Source organism: Grampus griseus (genome assembly GCF_964374135.1).
Source record: "Grampus griseus genome assembly, chromosome: 2".
In the NCBI taxonomy this organism is placed as follows: Eukaryota; Metazoa; Chordata; class Mammalia; order Artiodactyla; family Delphinidae; genus Grampus; species Grampus griseus.
Window position 1 is genome coordinate 91,124,859 of NC_139018.1, and position 16,976 is coordinate 91,141,834.

Below are 16,976 nucleotides of genomic sequence, written 5' to 3' on the forward strand. Positions count from 1 at the left end.
TATTCCAAATTTGGTAACCTAACTCAAAGAGTATTAATGAAAATGGTTACTTTATAGCAAATATTGTTTTTAACTTAAATAATTGCCCCTTTTAGCAATATCATTCTCAATTTTCAATGACAACATTTAGAAGGGAAAATACATTTCTTGGAGTGTTGAATAATAAAGTTCAATCCACACACTGTCCTGCATATTTGAATATAATCCTATAAATGGTGATGATAGACTTCATAACTAACATAATCCAATTCCTCTTTTTATTTGATAATAGAAATTTATTTTAGATGACTGTGAATACTGCCAAAAGTCCACATTTCCTAGCCTCACTTGCCACTGTGCATGGCCACGTGACTATGTTCTGGCCATTAAGGTATGAGCAGAAACGTTGTGAGGACTGAGTAGGAGGTTCCTTAGAAGGAACTGACTTAACTGGAAGAATGGCCTTTTTGTCCTCTCTTGCTTCCTTCTGCTGCTGGCTTGGAATGGAGAAATGATGTCTGCACCAATAGCAACCGTGATGGACCATGAAGTGACCTTATGACTGAAAGCTAAGTACTGAGGATGGCAGAACAGGAAAATAGAATTAGGGTCTCTGATGACACCATGAAGCCACAGTAGCAACGCTCACATTCCTACCTCAAACTTGTTTCCAACAGGAGGAAAATTTCTATCCTGATTAATTTGCTACTATTTGGAGTCTTTCTATTATGCACAGTTGAACTTAATCCTGATGGTCATAATTTTTTATTGTAATAACCAATTTGCTTGAATAGTTTCCTCTACAGTGTGGTCACACAAATACTGCTTTAAACTTATTTTCTCTGAGGACATCATTTACATTTGTTTTTATTTGTTCCTTTCCTGTATGCTGTAGAACACTACAAGTTTCCTGCCTGATATCCATTCTCCCTTTTTTTTCTTACTGACAGAATCACAATTTTGTCTAGTAGCAATATGCCCAGCTAAAATACTGGGAGTGGCCATAGGACACAACTCTATCTAAGAAGTTGTAAGGATAAATACACTTGGATTCTAGAAGGATCTTTCCTAATAAGTTCTTTGCATTCCTTGTTTCCTGTGAGGCTAGAGGGTGAAGTATCCCTCTGAATCCATGAGGTAACAGGTTTGAGGACAAGAGCCACAAGCTAAGGATGACAAATTAGAAAAATAGGAGTCTGAAACACTGATGACCTCACAGAGCCATTGTGTAAGCCCTAGACTGCCTATATCCAAACTTCTTGTTTGGGGAGAGAAAGAACCTCCATTGCCTTTAGGCATTGCATTTGATTTCTGTTACCTGTTTCATGAAACTGAACAGAATCCAAAAATTCTACCCTTTTGCAACCCTTTAAAACAAGGGTTACACCATTCCTGATGGCTGCGTATGAGCCTACTTTGTTGGAAACAATATTTTTTCAGTAGTATACAAATGTGATATATTTTTTTCATGGTGTACTGTAGAATGGTAGGCTGAAGTGATTTCATGTCATTATATTTCAATTCACAAACTGTTTAAACATGCTAAAAATATATACGTATATACACACAACTATAAACATACAGATGTTTATAAACAAAGTTGACTAGGTATATTTTCATGATTTTCATTTCTTGCTTTGTTCGGTAGTCAGTCAGGAAAAGAATTAAAGCTTTCGATCCAGCCGTAGATATTTCATGTAGGAGCTAATGCACAAAGACAGAGGTTTACACAATAATTAGTAGGATTGATGGAGCAAAGGTCTAGGAGCTATTGCTAGGGTTTGAAAAATTAGGAAAGGAAGGAATCATGGGAACCATCACCAATTATCTTTGTTTCATGTGGCAGCAGATAAGTTTCAGAACTTCCTTATGCCCAGAAGCTGCTGGCATAAATCTCATCTGCCATTTGCTGATGCGTACAAGGTTGCTTCTGCTGAGATTGGTGGTTTCTCCTCTCCCTCCCCTTAAATTTTATACCAGTGCCTCTCATTAGTAGAATTTAGGTTGGAATACCGCTGGCAACAGAGTCTGAGAAATGTCATACAAGGGAGAGATTAGAAGCGTGAGGATGAGGCTGAGTATCAGTAAGTAATATTTGGTACAGTGTTTAAGCCATTTGGTATATATTCTGAGGGAGGTATCCCAAAACAAAGGAGAGAATAACTATATTTATTTGTTCATCCATCCATTCATTTATGGTGTCTGTTAGACGCAGGAATCCCTGCATCTCTAAATAAGGTTAAATATGTAAAAACATTTGTAATTTATATTATTCTTTTGAGTCCATTAACAAATCTCAATTGTGAATTTCCCAAAGTATCCTTCAGATTATGCATGGTATTTCTGTCTGACAGTCCCAAGGTCATTAAGGAAATATAGGCTTGCATAAGTGTCCGTTTACTTCAACCTTGATTTCTGCATCTGGACTCCTAGTATTTCTGGAAACTAGTGCCAAAAACATTTCTGAAAAATCATATCTTACTCTTCCCAACTGTTTATTGCTTTGAGCATCACCTAAAGTCTTAGGGGCAGTCATATAAGAATTACTGTGTATACAGAATACTATGTAAAAAATATTGAAATTAATCAGTCCTCAAAATATCAGGTTTATAATCTGTCCTTAAAATCTTCATAGTTTTAAGTACTGTTTTATACAATAGCCACTAGCTTCAACTTATTTTATACCAACTTTTATGTAGTATTGAGATAAGGTCCCTTTGTAGACTCTTTCCAATCTCACTAAATACTCACTCATCTTAGCTTTGCTTATGAGAGGTGTGAGCTCAGTTTAGCTGGTTTAGTTTTAGAAATCTGATATCAAGTATACAAGTGTTTCTTCTTTAACGATGCATGCATTTCTGAAAACAAAAACAACTCATGTCCTACAAAACCATTCCCTAAAAATATCTGGCAACTTAAGAAAATGAATAGACAAACTCAGACTGGGATAAAATCTTTGCAAAACATGTATCTGATAAAGGCCATATTTGCAAACTATACAAAGAACTCTTAAAACTCAACGATAAGAAAACAAGCCACCCAATTAAAAAGTGGGAAACCATCTGAACAGACACCTCATCAGAGAAGATATACAGATGAAAAATCAGCATGAGATATTCAACATCTTTTGCCATGAGAGAATCGAAAATGAAAATGGCAGTTAGATACCACTGCATACCTATTAAAATGGCTAAAATCTGAAACACTGACAACACCAAATGCTGATGAGGAATGTGAAGCAACAGGAACTCTAATTTATTGCTGGTGGTAATACAAAATGGTACAGCTACTTTGAAAGTTAGCATGGTAGCTTCTTACAAAGACAAATATACCCTTACTTATTTACCAAAATGAGTTGAAAACTTATGTTCATACAAAAACCTGCATGTGATGTTTATAACCTCTTTATTTTTAATTCCCCCAAATTCAAAGCAACTAAGATGTCCTTCAATAGGTGAATGGCTAAACGAACTATGGTATATCCATGCAATGGAATGTTATTAAGTGATAAAAAGAAATGAGCTATCAAGCCATGAAACATCATGGAGGAAACTTAAATGCTTATTGTTAAATGAAGAAAAGCCAGTCTGAAAAAGGTAAGAGTCTGTATGACTCCATACATACATTCTGGAAAAGACAAATAATAGAGACAATGGCTTCCAGGGGTTAACATGGTGGGTTAGGGGGAAGAGGAGGAATGAGTAAGTGGAGCACAAGGAATACTTAGAGAAGTGAAACTATACTATAATGCTGGATACATGACATGCATTTGGCAAAACATATAGAACTGTAAAACACAAAGAGTTAACCCTAATGTAAACTATGGACCTTAGTTAGTAATAATATATCAATATTGGTTCATCAATTGTAACAAATGTACCGCACTAATGCAAGATGTTAATAATAGATGAAACTGTTGGGTAAGGGGGAAAGAGATACATGGGAACTTTCTATACTTTTTTTTTTACTTATGATATGTCAGGTGATTTTTTTAACTTATTTTTTTATTGGAGTATAGTTAGTTGCTTTACAATGCTGTGTTCGTTTCTGCTGTACAGCAAAGTAATCAGTTATATATATACATATATCCACTATTTTTTAGATTTCCTTCCCATTTAGGCCACCACAGAGCACTGAGTAGAGTTCTCTGTGCTATACAGTAGGTTCTCATTAGTTATCTATTTTATATATAGTATATATATGTCAATCCCAATCTCCCAATTCCGCCTCCCACCTCCTGGTAACCATAAGTTTGTTTTCTAATCTGTGACTCTACTTTTGCTTTGCAAATAAGTTCATCTGAACAATTTTTCTACATCCCACATATAAGCAATATTATATGATATTTGTCTTTCTCTTTCTGACTTACTTCACTCTGTATGACAATCTCCAGGTCCATCCATCTCACTGCAAATGGCATTATTTCATTCCTTTTTATGGCTGAGTAATATTCCATTGTATATATGTACTACATCTTCTTTATCCATTCCTTTGTTGATGGACATTTAGGTTGTTTCCATGTCCTGGCTATTGTAAATAGTGCTGCAGTGAACATTGGTGTACATGCATCCTTTCGAATTATGGTTTTCTCTGGATCTATGCCCAGGGGTGGGATTGCTGGGTCATATGGTAGCTCTATTTTTAGTTTTTTAAGGAACCTCCATATTGTTCTCCATAGTGGCTGTACCAATTTACATTCCCACCAATGGTGAAGGAAAGTTACCGGACTTTCTGTACTTTCTGCTTGATTTTTATATAATCCTAAAACTATCTAAAAAATAAAGTTCATTCAATTTAAAAAACAACTGGCAATATTTAGGGAAAAATTCATGTTGGGGAAAAACCAATGTAAAACCCATGAAACTTCACAAAAACACTACAAAAACATTTATAAACCTAATGAAAATACAAGTTAAAATATACATTACAATATATCTAGAACTCCACAAAATTTTTTTAAATTAAGAATGATGAAAAAGTGTAAGTAAAGGGTGAATTATGAAAACAAGGGCAAATGCACAAAGATCAGGAATAATTCCTCAATATGCATTTTCAAGACAGAGCATATGGCCAAATTGAGCCAAGAGGAAGAAGGAGGAGTGAACGAGCAGTGTGTATAGGACTGCTTTCCTCCACAACTTGCTGCATTCAGCTTTGTTAGTAGACTTAGAGTTAAACTGCTTTCATTTGGTGGTCAAAACACTAATGTATTGGGGAAAGTCGTGTATAAACCAACCAATTTTCTCATTCTTTTGACATCCCCATTCTTTTGTCAATTACATATTAACTGATTCATATTACAGAAACATACACTGTAGCAGAATAAACTGATTCTATTTCTCTGTTTCTTTAACCCAGCAAAATAACTTACGCCAATTAAATATTATACTGTGGTTATGGCTCACACATTCATGGAGATTGTGCCCACGGTACCCTATCATACTCATTATACTCAACAGTAAATATAGAGAGGACTTGAAGTACAGTCTAAATGAAAGGCTTATGGGCAGTAAAATTAAAATCAATTAAATGAAACTTCATTTAAATAGTTCATTCTGAACTGACACATTTAGTGCATTTTTCTTTGCAGAAAAGTTTACCACCAAAACATAACATCTCATTTTCAATGGGACTCATCAAATAGACTTGCATTAGATCATTATCTACACTGAAGTGTCATATGCTCAATTCACTTATGAGTCCACTTAGATAATTTCTTCACTGTTGACAAAAATCCCACCGTTATTTCATAATCAAATTTAATCATCTTACTGCAGTACTCTCTAATCCTATTTCAGCATATTCAGCATTGGCTACTCTCTAGAGATGGTAAAATAACCTAGAGGAAGAACTCCAAAGAAAGAAAAGAGAAAACTAATAGGGTGGTTTAAAAAATACAGGACTTTCTTCCAATCCAAGAATCAACATTGTGAAAGTGACTATACTACCCGAAGCAATCTACAGATTCAATGCAATCCCAATCAAACTACCACTGGCATTTTTTACAGAACAAGAACAAAAAATCTCACAATTTGTATGGAAACACAAAGACCCCAAATAGCCAAAGCAATCTTGAGAACGAAAAATGGAGCTGGAGGAATCAGGCTCCTTGACTTCAGACTATACTACAAAGCTACAGTAATCAAGACAGTATGGTACTGGCACAAAAACAGAAATATAGATCAATGGAACAGGATAGAAAGCCCAGAGATAAACCCACGCACATATGGTCACCTTATCTTTGATAAAGGAGGCAACAATATACAGTGGAGAAAAGACAGCCTCTTCAATAAGTAGTGGTGGGAAAACTGGACAGGTACACGTAAAAGTATGAAATTAGAACACTCCCTAACACCACACACAAAAATAAACTCAAAATGGATTAAAGACCTAAATGTAAGGCCAGACACTATAAAACTCTTAGAGGAAAACATAGGCAGAACACTCTATGACATAAATCACAGCAAGATCCTTTTTGACCCACCTCCTACAGAAATGGAAATAAAAACAAAAATAAACAAATGGGACCTAGTGAAACTTCAAAGCTTTTGCACAGCAAAGGAAACCATAAACAAGACCAAAAGACAACCCTCAGAATGGGAGAAAATATTTGCAAATGAAGCAACTGACAGAGGATTAATCTCCAAAATTTACAAGCAGCTCATGCAGCTCAATAACAAAAAAACAAACAATCCCATCCAATAATGGGTAGAAGACCTAAATAGACATTTCTCCAAAGAAGATATACAGATTGCCAACAAACACATGAAAGAATGCTCAACATCATTAATCATTAGAGAAATGCAAATCAAAACTACAATGAGATATCATCTCACACTGGTCAGAATGGCCATCATCAAAAAATCTAGAAACAATAAATGCTGGAGAGGGTGTGGAGAAAAGGGAACACTCTTGCACTGCTGGTGGGAATGTGAATTGGTACAGCCACTATGGAGAACAGTATGGAGGTTCCTTAAAAAACTACAAATAGAACTACCATACGACCCAGCAATCCCACTACTGGGCATATACCCTGAGAAAACCATAATTCATAAAGAGTCATGTACCAAAATGTTCATTGCAGCTCTATTTACAATAGCCCGGAGATGGAAAAAACCTAAGTGTCCATAATCGGATGAATGGATAAAGAAGATGTGGCACATATATACAATGGAATATTACTGAGCCATAAAAAGAAACGAAATTGAGCTATTTGTAATGAGGTGGATAGACCTAGATTCTGTCATACAGAGTGAAGTAAGTCAGAAAGAGAAAGACAAATACTGTATGCTAACACATATATATGGAATTTAAGAAAAAAAAATGTCATGAAGAACCTAGGGGTAAGACAGGAATAAAGACACAGACCTACTAGAGAATGGACTTGAGGATATGGGGAGGGGGAAGGGTAAGATGTGACAAAGCGAGAGAGAGGCATGGACATATATACACTACCAAATGTAAGGTAGATAGCTAGTGGGAAGCAGCTGCATAGCACAGGGAGATCAGCTTGGTGCTTTGTGACCACCTGGAGGGGTGGGATAGGGAGGGTGAGAGGGAGGGAGATGCAAGAGGGAAGAGATATGGGAACATATGTATATGTATAACTGATTCACTTTGTTATACAGCAGAAACTAACACACCATTGTAAAGCAATTATACTCTAATAAAGATGTAAAAAAAAAAAAAAAAGTCATGTACCAAAATGTTTATTGCAGCTCTGTTTACAATAGCCAGGACATGGAAGCAACCTAAGTGTCCATCAACAGAAAAATGGATAAAGATGTGGCACATATATACAATGGAATATTACTCAGCCATAAAAAGAAACAAAATTGAGCTATTTGTAGTGAGGTGGATGGACCTTGCGTCTGTCATACAGAGTGAAGTAAGTCAGAAAGAGAAAAACAAATACCGTATGCTAACACATATATATGGAATCTAAAAAAAAAAAATGTCATGAAGAGCCTAGGGGTAGGACGGGAATAAAGACACAGACCTACTAGAGAATGGACTTGAGGATATGGGGAGGGGGAAGGGTAAGCTGTGACAAAGTGAGAGAGTGGCATGGACATATATACACTACGAAACATAGGGTGGATAGCTAGTGGGAAGCAGCCGCATAGCACAGGGAGATCAGCTCGGTGCTTTGTGACCACCTAGAGGGGTGGGATAGGGAGGGTGGGAGGGAGGGAGATGCAAGAGGGAAGAGATATGGAAACATATGTATATGTATAACTGATTCACTTTGTTGTAAAGCAGAAACTAACACAGCATTGTAAAGCAATTATACTCCAATAAAGATGTTAAAAAAAAATACAGGACTTTAAGACAGTCAATACTTAGTTGTGAAACTGAGAATGAGACCATGGACCATTCATTTATAGCAGAAATTTTTAAAGCATTCCTTGGATTACTCTGGGATTACAAAAATGGACATCCAAGTGGCCATGAATGCTCTGAATTGTGAGTGAAATTATCTGCATGTGTATATTTTTAGGGAAAGGGCATATATTTCCTATTGAAATTTCAAAATCATTCTTAATCCTCCAAAATGATTAAAACCATTTATGTAGAAAATAAGGCATAAGTACCTAGAAATTCCAAAACAGGAATGTATTTTTAGAAAGCAAACAGGTGACTTTTGGACATAGCTAATTATCTAATACCACTTAAAGCTAAATAAGCATTGGATTAATTTTTTAATGTTTATAACAAAAGTAATTCAAATTTGTCTTTAATATATTTTTTAAGTTGTGCATTTGTAAGTTGTAGTAGCCAATATTTGAGTAAATAACAATATTTTTCAAATAGAAAAGCAGAGCTACTCTCAAACATTTTAGCTCAGAAAGAATAAACAAACTTAAGCCAGACAAGATATAGATTTCCATGAAAAGCTGGAGGTAACATGTTGGCCTAATAAGTTCAAGAGAGGATCCCACTATAGAAAACTTGAGAGCAAGAAGTCAGCTGGAATCAAGGTGAGTAGAATTCATAGCAAGGAAAATTTTCCTCTGAAAAGAATCCTGAGCTGACTTGTTGGAGGAAATTCTTGCTTTCGGTTCCTTTGTGACACCCTTATACTATAGTATATTCATTAGAATGGGGATGTCATGTTCTTTAAATTTCTATAGTTACCACATCTTCTAACAAGGTAGATAAAATACTTCTGCCCGCTGACATAAGAAAAAGTCCTAGTCATACAAGGGACACTATTTAGTGTATAGAAGGAGAAACAGGGAAACGATGTGTTTTGAAATAAAGTTGATCTGTAGTTATATAAAGTGAAATTTTCTTCTACTAGCTTAACATTTATTATTTAGTCACAATAAGTTAGATTTTTATCTTCATAGCTAACTAATCATTTCTTCTATACTTAATATCTTGTTAAAAACGAATTTATAAAACAACCATATATATTCACCCAGTAGTCAACATTTTTTTGCCAAAAAGTGGAGAAAAAAATTTACTTATTTACTTTTTTATTTATTTACTCCATTTCTGATTCCATGAGGACATTTATATGAGGACACACATTAAAACAGATAATTAAAAGAAAATAATATACCAATACCTGAGCAAAAAAAAATTTCAGTATTCAAGGCAATAAAGAAAGGACACACATATAGAGGCCTGAAGAGCTTATATAGTTACTAATTTTTAGCTGTTAATTTGACCCTGACATCCCTGGTAACTAAAAGAAAAGGCACATGTGATCAGCTACAGGATATATATTGTATATAAGAAGAGAACACACCACTTACCTTGGGATGATTTAAGTGAAGAGGAGGGGTATGAAAGTTCAATTCATGAAATTGGTATGGAAAAAAATGTTTTTTGAGGGATGTCATATTAGGAATAGTAAAGGATGTGTTGGGCAAGTCTTTAGTAACAATCCCATAGCAGACATAGAGCAGGCTGTGTAAGCTAAGGATTGCTTTATATAAAATACTTGCATATAAGCTGAAAGTGTAAAGTCAATGCATAGTAAAGGCAATTAATTTGGAGGAGGTCTGAACAATGCCACCCATATATTTACCTTTCTAATAATTTGGATTCCTCTGAAAATAAATCATAGACAATCCAGAAGTACAGGTTAACCATGTGTGCTTTAGAAAAGCGTTCATATATATCATATCTTTCAACAATTTGAAATTAAAAGTTGGGCAGCAGACATTGGCAATGACCTGAAATACATCTGTATTTTAAATACACCTGGGTTTTTCTACTTTGCTATTCTTCATCACTTCTTTGGTAATGAAGAATAAAACATACATTATTAATCTCTGTGCTTCTATAGAACTTTGTAGAATCTGCCATGTTGTTTTGCAAAATACCTCGTCAAGGGCAGAGACCAAATCTCATTCATCTTTGTATCCCACCATATAACAAAGGAAGTGGAACATAATTGATGTTTAATCCATTACACTTTCCTGAATGAACCACTTTGCAGACTTTTCAGAACATCACCACTGTTCATATAGCTTGAAAAAGGTCAAGGTCATGCACCAACTAACACCAAGGAACCTAATTTATAGTCAAAACTTTCCTTTGGCATCAACTCAAAAGCATTAACTGAAAGCACTGTACAACTGATGTAGGTATGGATTTTTTTAAAAATCAGAAAATCATCCAGAGGACGATTTCTTCAAAATCTAAGTATAAATGTATTATGTCAATGATATGACAGATCAGATTTCATTCAAAAGGTCTGTGAAACAATGGTCCTCTTCCACTTTCTAAACTGGGTGAGAATTAGATCTATAATGTCTAAATTTTAAAAATCAGTATCATGAGCATTTACTACAGAACCATATTTAAAGTCATAAAATGACAAGTTTAAGTCTTCAATCATGATAACAAATTCTTGGAGTGGGGCCCATATACCAGTAGTAGAATCATGTAACTTGGTTCTGCTTTCTTAAGCTTGGCTTGCAAAGAGAATGGGTGATTGCAGATCATAGTATGGAAATATAGAGTGGAGCAGACTGTAGCATGTGTCTAGACAATGTCAAAATCAATCAAATGATAAATTCATAAACAGTTTGTTAATATTGTGCAAATAAAATGCTTAATCTCTGAACTTATTTGAATAGAATATTTTTGCAACAGTCTAGAAACATACAGAGAATAGATGAAAGATAATGACTGCCTTTTGCATACTCCGTGGGTGACTGCATGGCCAGAACACAGTATCTCTAGAACCTTGTTATTTTAAGTTTAGTCCTGAGACTAGCAACCTCTGGAATCACCTGGGATGTTGTTAGAAATTCAGAATCTGAGACCCAATCGCACACTTACTGAATGAGAACCTGCATGTTAACAAGATCCCCAGGGGATTCACATTCAATTTCAAGAAGCACTGCTCTAGTATATAGTACCAAAAATGGATGTGGCCCTTAGCAAGCTTAAAAAAGAGTCAGTAAAACCATGGCAATGAACATGTTCCCAGAAGAAGACACTTCTTCCACTCTCTTCCTTGGTGGGCCTATATTATAGGGTGTTTAATAGTTTTAAATGAAAAAGAATAACTTTTTTTGAGTATAGTCTTGTATGAACTCACAGTCATACATTGCGCATTTTTTGTAAGACCATGAAATTTCCTAATTTAGTAAATGCTCTAAATGAACATAAAGTTTGTCTTCACTTTATTATTGAACTATAACACACTTTTACTTGTTTTCAGCATTTTTTCACATGAATAATGACCTAATTCCACATCTACACTTTTCCCAATCTCTGAATAGTTAATAATTCATAAAGTCAATAATTAAGTTTTAAAGGAATCTACAAGTGTTTGCAACTCGTAGGTTCTGGATATAGTATCCAAAGATGAACAGAACTGGAACCTTACAACTGAGTTTGTTTGCCTGTCTTTGTTTTGTTTTGTTTTGCTTTCAGTGCGGTTTAGGTTTGGTTTCTATATGTTCAACACCGTTCAGAAAACGTGCCTCACAACTTCCTGTAGGCTTTGTCGGAGCGTTCCTCGCTTGCTGTCTTGTAGCTCGTCTGTGGGAGGTAGGTCATACTACGCAACATTTCAGCACTACGGACAGCGCCTAGGCACCTACTCCTAAGAAGAGGAGGGGATCCTGTTGGGTTTGCATAGGCAAGGCGAAGGGCAGGGAAAAATAACTCCAAATGACGCATGCGGTCCCCAGTTAAACCAATACACCCGTCACCCACGTCTTTCCTTTATAGGATGAGAAGACATAGGAATTGATTGCCTACTCCCCGACTGAGACTGCAGTCACCGAGCACAACAAAATGCCCGCGGCACAGCTACTGACGCAGACAGAAGAGGAAAACAAGTATTTTAACAATACATTAATTAACACCTCCACTGCCTTAGAAAGACAAATTGGTGATGAACTCCGATTGCTAACCTCCAAGTGTGATATGAGTGAAAATAAGCCTCCTTATTTTTTTTTTGCAGAGCTGAGGACTACATGAAGCCTGTTGCTGCCGTGGCCGATTCCCTACCCCCTCTCACTGTCCACCGCTTTTCTCTCACAGACACACACGGTCAGACGCCCTCACATACGCACACGCGCGCGCAAATATTTACACACTGCCACATGGAAGAAATTCGTGCACATTTTCCTGCAAATATACTCGCGCGCGCACACGTCTTCTGCCCCTCACCGACAGATACAGACATTTACACACGTAGGCCAGTAAAGCGATAACCGCGGTACTGGGACTCCACGCAGGTTCCCAGGACACGTCTTTTACATTGCTACCGAACCGACCAGCGAACACAGACAAACCTGCCAACACTTAAATCTACTGGCTGGATTTCATCTCCATGGCAACAAGCATGGAAGGTGAGACGTCTCTCCCTGCGGAGTAACTTTCTCCCCCTACCCTTCGCATTAACTGACAGGATTCTAATGCAGGTCCAGATGAAAAGCATGTCTCCTTTTCTGGTATTTCTGAAGCTAGGGAGCAGGAAAGGAGGTGGGGAGGGAGGAGAGGGGGAAGGAGTCTGTAGGTCTGCTGAGTTCAAATTCTAAAGAAGAAAGAGCCCTAATGTTTCTGCTGATGATGCTGATAAAAGGAAAAAAAAAAGTGGATTTGTTGGGTGTTTGCTGATGTTTCTTCCATAATGTTTGGTAGGTGATTTCTATGCTTCTTAAGTTTAATATGTCCAAAGAGAACTGGAGACAAACAAGGCAGAATGATAATGACAGTCCAGGTTTCTCTAGTGAGACATTTTGAGAATTTTCAGACCAGGTTTCCAGTGCTTCTGGAAAAAAAAAAAGGAATGTCAGAGTCCTTGAGGAGCCATTCAAAGATTCTCTTAAGAGGGAAATTCTCTAAAGGTTGAAATCTGAAAGGTTGGGGGGAGGCTGATTTTGGCATATCTCAAGGTTTTGGATTCCTGGGGAGGCCTGAAATTTATGCACTTCATCATGATGAAGACATCTGGGTTTGTTATTTAAGGTTTTCCTTTGATTACAACATATTCCATTCCAAATTACTAACTAGCTCTGTGCAGATGTGGCCTCAATAATGCTTCTTTTCCCTCTTTTAATGGGATTTAATAATCTTGATATTTGAAGGGGTGTATATATGGGAGAATTCATTATTTTTTAAGCTTGGGTTTTCCTATATGTCTCATTTCATTAAATTATGAATGTTCATGGCATTAGCATTAGAGATTATTATATCTAATGACCAGTATCATAACAGTTTTCATCTAGAACACCATATTCCACTATAATGGTTATTTTAGATATATTGTTTGGAATATTATTAATAGATGAATAAACCGGAGAAAAAAAACCTGTTGATTAAAATAAAATACAGGAATTTCTTTTTTTAATAGGCACATTCTCTTCAATATTGGTTTCTGCAGTTACACATTGTTGCATGATTAAATGACTATATGTTTCTGAAAAGTGAATTTTTATATCTCCAATCAATGAACTTATTTCACAGAAAAAAAATCGCACATAACATTCATGTATATGAAAGTCTATAAATCAGGTGTAAAAATACTGTTATCTTTGCTTGACTACTTACAATAGTATGATTTGTATGACTGGTCATAGAAAGACTGTGTTTGCTTATTTATTGGTTACTAACTACAAAGCAGCTCCATGAGATTTGGGCCTACTGGTATCTACAGGTATACCCTTGGCCCAATCCTATGACTCATCAGAACTTAGAAATCCCATTTCCTGACAATTGCCATGAAGGAAATACTGTGCTTTCAACTCATTTTCTCATTTCTAGAATACTTAAACATTGATTCCAGTTAACACGGCTTGAGGCAATATTTTATCATTTGCAGTAGTACTACAGAAATATACTTAAATACTTTAATCATAAAACACATAGACACTGATATTTAAACTGTGCAATGTTGATAATTTTACCCATTTTTTGTGGCAGCGCATATTAAAAATAACTTTTACCACATACTTTTACACTCTACTCTTATTTTGAAAATTCATTTCTTTATTCTCAAGTTTTTTTTTCTCATAGGGTTTATTTATTTAGTTTTGTAACTTCATGGTCTAAATTCTCACATATTTCTTTCATTTTCTATTTCCCTATAAACAGGATATTAAGATATTTTCCCTTTGAGGTAGGCATTAAAATGTCTGTTTTGCAGAACCTGCTAATTTTTTTTTTGCTTCTGTTCCAGAGATTAGAGAAAGTGAAAGAAATGTATCTTTTATCCACAGTTGTCCAGTAATTTTGGATACCTTATTAATTAACGAAGAAATCAGTGTTGCATCTGAAGACCTCTATTGATTCTTAATATTTTGTTATTACTCTTATATATTATGCTCTATATTTATTGAAAGGTACAAAGCTCAGCACACTTCGCAGTATATTCTCAAAAACATTAGACTTGGGGTTGAAATGAGACAAGTCGTTCATTTAATAGAGCAAGCAAAATGGAAAGTTTGAGCAAATATTTGAAAAATTTAGGCCTGAAAATACTGGTATTTTAACCACTACATATATGGCTTAAATTCCCAAGGGTATCTATCTTCTGAACATGTTGTTAGGCAATTGCTTAGCTTTTCACTTATTTGCTTGTGTGGACACAATGCCTGCAGCAATGGCCAGACTTTTTCTTTTCAACATTTGAGTACGACCCTTTCAGGTGTTCTCCTTGGCTTCTATTTTGTTTTCACCTTTGGTGTAAGGTAGAATTTTAAGATGAATATAAAAGTCAAAGTTCTTCCTTTTAAGATATTAAGAAAACATCTGTTCACACGAACTTCCAGGTCAAGTGTCCCCCATCTAAGTTTGGTGTATCTCCCTCCCTCCCTCTTAAATATGGGACTTGAGAAGTGTTTCTATTAAATTCTTTTTATTAAATTTTATGTTCAGGTTTCAATCCAGAATTCCAGTCATCAGAATTGTCTTGAATCTTGATTCTGTGAGCTAACTTATAGTTTTCAGCCCCGTCTTGTGTCAAATTTAATAATCATCACTTCAATGTCTTCAACCTAGTTACTGTTCAAAAACACTGAAGAGGATGTAGATAGAGTTAGACCTTTGTGATACTACATTAGAGAGCTGTCTCTATGAGTATAGAGCCCAATTTTTATTAGGATACTTCAGTGAATATGACTCTACATAAAAATAATGTTATCCAGGCATATCTCACCATCTTCCCCAAAAATGATATCATGGGAGATGGTTAAATGCATTGCTGTGCTATTTGCATCGACTAAACCATGTCGATGTTATTTCCCTGATATTCCATGTTAGTAGTAAACTTTCCAAAAAAGAAGTGAATTTGGCATTACTTCTTATTAACCTAATCTTAACTTTTAGTGAGTGCTAACAAATTAGCATTTAAATTAATTTTAATTAATTAAAATAATTAATTACGGATTTGTAACAAAGATTAATTCCAAGTTACCAATATATAATTTTCACAATTTCCCATTGCTCTTTCTGAAAATTGAGACATTCGCCTGTCCAAGTCCATACTTCTGGCAGCACTCTCATGGTCAGGTATTTCTCAAAGGTTTTTGCTCATCAAGTTATAAATCATCTTATCCTGGGAGTTTTAACTCATCTAATGCAGCTAAACATTATTCTACTACTTTCTTGTCTCCTTTTACTGTTTGATTTTGGGGTCATTTCTAAAGAGCATTCTACATAGGTTAAAAAGACAGAAGTATATAAAGTACTTCTGCCTTTCCTTTGTCAACTGATAACCATTAAACCATCTTGTACAAGTAGGGAGTTTAATGTGTTATTGGTCAATTTCTTTATCTGAACATATTGTGTATGAAATCCTCTCACCTCAAAGCCTTTGCAATGACTGTTTCCTCAAACTTCAATGCTCTTCCTCCAGATATTTTCACAGCTCCCTTCTTGACATCATTCAGACTTCAGGTCAAATGTCATCTCCCTAGGAAAGCCTTTGCTGATTTCTTCAATTAAAGAAGTGCCCTTTATTCATTATCATTCTCTTTCCTCTTAACTTGCTTGCTTTCTTTTGTAGCATTTATGACTACCTGATATATAATAGATAGATAGACAATTTTAAAAATAACTGAGCCTGTCTCCTCCTCCACTCATGGCAGGCGCACGTTGTTCTGTAGTTCATCATTATAATCCAGGACCAAAAACAGTGCTAACATGGAGCAGACATTCAATATATATACTGGTTGAATGAATAACTAAAATGCAATTGCCATATTCATTATTATATAGTACCTTATCATTCAGCTCCCAGTTTTTGTCCTGCATTTCATTTATATTGGTACCAACAATAGATAGCCAAAGAGGGCTTATAAACTATGTATAAAGCCATGAGACAACCATTTATCTGTTCTTCCAAGACAGTATAAAACATGGTGACTTTATTCATTTACTAACAGTGGCTCTATATATCCATTCATTGTTCGTACTCCTACCCAATTCCAAAAGCTCTTGAAGTATCTTAGCTAAGTATCCTTGAAGTATCTTACTCTTCTTAGCTAAGGGTAACCAGAGCAGCCAAGTAATAAAGAAGG